This window comes from Notolepis coatsorum (assembly GCF_963971535.1).
Source record: "Notolepis coatsorum genome assembly, contig: SCAFFOLD_1476, whole genome shotgun sequence".
NCBI classification, from domain to species: Eukaryota; Metazoa; Chordata; class Actinopteri; order Aulopiformes; family Paralepididae; genus Notolepis; species Notolepis coatsorum.
In genome coordinates, this window is record NW_028171436.1 from 1 (window position 1) to 2,500 (window position 2,500).

The window sequence follows — 2,500 nt, forward strand, 5'->3', positions numbered from 1 at the left end:
GATACTACTACGTATCGATCTTTTCCCCCACCCCTACGTCCTGTGCAGACTGGAGTCTAACGTGTCCCTCCTCTTCCTCCCACAGTCTCCCAAAGTGCGCCGGTATCCTGCGATGGACGGCGTCCCCCTCCTGCTCAGCCGAGTGAAAGCCGAACCCCCGGAGGACCTGCTCTCCCACGACCACCACTTCCACACGCAGACCGAGCCGGTGGACCTTGTCAATCAACAAGCCCCCGACCCTCGTACATCTCCACCATTCATCTCATCGTCCCCGCTCACGTCCGCCTTCTCCCCGTCCTCGCTATCGTCCTCCTCCTCCTCCTCCTCCTCCTCCTGCTCGCCGTCGGTCATCACCTCGGCCTCCTCGGTGCTCACGCCAGGGCCCGCTGGTGGCTCCCGGCGCCGGGGGTCAGAGGTCAGCGGTATTTGCACATCCTGCACTCTGTGCCGCCCCCTCTGTCCAGCCCACTCAGCCTGCAGGGAGGAGGAAGCTGGCCAGCCATGTCCACCGCATCCCCGTGGTGGTGCAGTCGCTGCCCCTCATGTACACCACTGCCGTCCGCTCTCCCTCCAGCCTCAATCAACGCCATCATGCCTACCTCTGCTGGACGACATCAAGAGCCACAGTAAAGGTGAGGCCAGAGACATGTACTGTATATATTACTGCACATCTAATAATAATAATAATAATAATAATAATAATAATAATAATAATAATAATAATAATAATAATAATACATCTATCTTATATAGCGCTTTTCCAGGTGCTCAAAGACGCTTTACATGGGTAGGGAGAGACAAAACTATGGCAAAACAAAAAACAGAACAAAACAGAACAAAAATAATACATGACAAAATAAAATAAAACCGACAGAATTAATTTAGAGGTCAAAAGCAAGATTGAAAAGGTGGGTTTTGAGGGCTGATTTAAAAGATGTCAGGGTGTTTGCATCACGGATATGGCTGGGGAGGGCATTCCAGAGGGAGGGGGCAGCAGCAGCAAAGGCCCTGTCGCCCCAGGTCCGGAGCCTGGTCGTGGGAGGTGTTAGGAGGTTGGCATCTGCAGACCTAAGGTGACGGGTGGGTGTGTGACGATGGAGGAGGTCGGACAGGTAGGGAGGGGCAAGGTTGTTGAGGGCTTTAAATGTGATGAGTAGTATTTTAAATTGTATCTAGTATCTCACTCTATGAACCCCAGCAGCAGAGTGAGTTTGACACCACTCTCCCAAAATGACTCACACACAGTGACAGAGGTGCAAGGAGAAGGAAAAGGAGAGTGCAGTGTGATGCAGACTGACTCGAGTTATTTACCACGTGGATGTATTAGGATTACAGACGTACGTTAACGAGCAACGAAATGCAAGCTTTATTGCACAGGTCGGTGCCTGCCACGCACGCACACACACACACAGACACACACACACGCGCACGCACACACACATATACACACACACACACACACACACACACACACAGACTAACATTTCCACTTGTAGCACTGGTGCTACAACTTTCAACTATATTTATTTATTGATTTAATTCATTCGTAAGGAACTATTTTCCATTTTCCGCTTGATGCACCGTAACCAGATTTAGCGTTGGCTCATTTCCACCTGCAGTCCCTTGGTAGGTTACAATCAATACACTTGATACAGTAACGAGTACAGTGACACATAACACACAATGACACAACATACATTAGACGATGGAAGGTATAACAACGTGTCAGGATAAAAGGCACATATACAAAGTGTTTGTAGTGCATTAGAATTAACGTTACACTTTGGCGACATAATCAGATATGAGTCCAGATATGAAGGCTTACATGATTGTTTTCGCCGTACGCCATGCTTTCGCTTCAGCTTTGAATCTGCTCAAGGACTGCAACTCTTAAATGTTCAATGGAAATAGATAAGGGATATCATTTGAGAGGTAACTGCAACTTTGATAAATGTTATCCTCGCACCAATCTCAGGAGCAGGTGCATATCATCCTACGGAGTAACTGTGTGGAATGGGCTAGAAGATCAAATGAAGGGAAGCAGAAATATTGCTCTATTTAAACTTTCTTTTTTTTATATAAAGGAATATTTGCAAATTACCAAAAAGAGGAAAGGGGATGTGACTATAGTCAATCTTCTGGATTCTAAGCTGTTGTTTTATTTTAATTTTAATTTTGTACTACATTGTGGATACTGATATTATTTATTTATTATATGTTGTTTTCAATAAGAATGAAGAATTATTGGTAATGTGGATATTCTCCATTATATAATATAATTTAAGTATTAATTAATGTTCCCACTTGGAAGTGGCGGATAGGGGTAGGGCATGATAAGCTTAGGCTTCTTCCTACTCCTTTTCGAACAGTGATATGTATATTTTTTATTGTTTGCCTTTTTTATTATTTGTTTTTTAAATCATGTTAGAAATAAAAGATTCAGGGAGGCCGGGTAGCGCAGCGGACTAAGCGTCTGTCTACCACCACACCAGCTGTGGTG

The 2,500-nt window shown here is 45.3% G+C and overlaps 1 pseudogene across 1 annotated transcript in view; it reads left to right on the top strand.

Moving 5' to 3' along the window:
- Positions 1–90: 90 nt before the first annotated feature.
- Positions 91–2,500, top strand: part of LOC311248263 (Krueppel-like factor 12) — a 36,006-nt pseudogene continuing 33,596 nt past the window's right edge. The window contains exon 1 of the transcript XR_014621028.1: positions 91–632. The product of XR_014621028.1 is annotated as a Krueppel-like factor 12 (transcript). The remainder of the gene's footprint in view (positions 633–2,500) is intronic.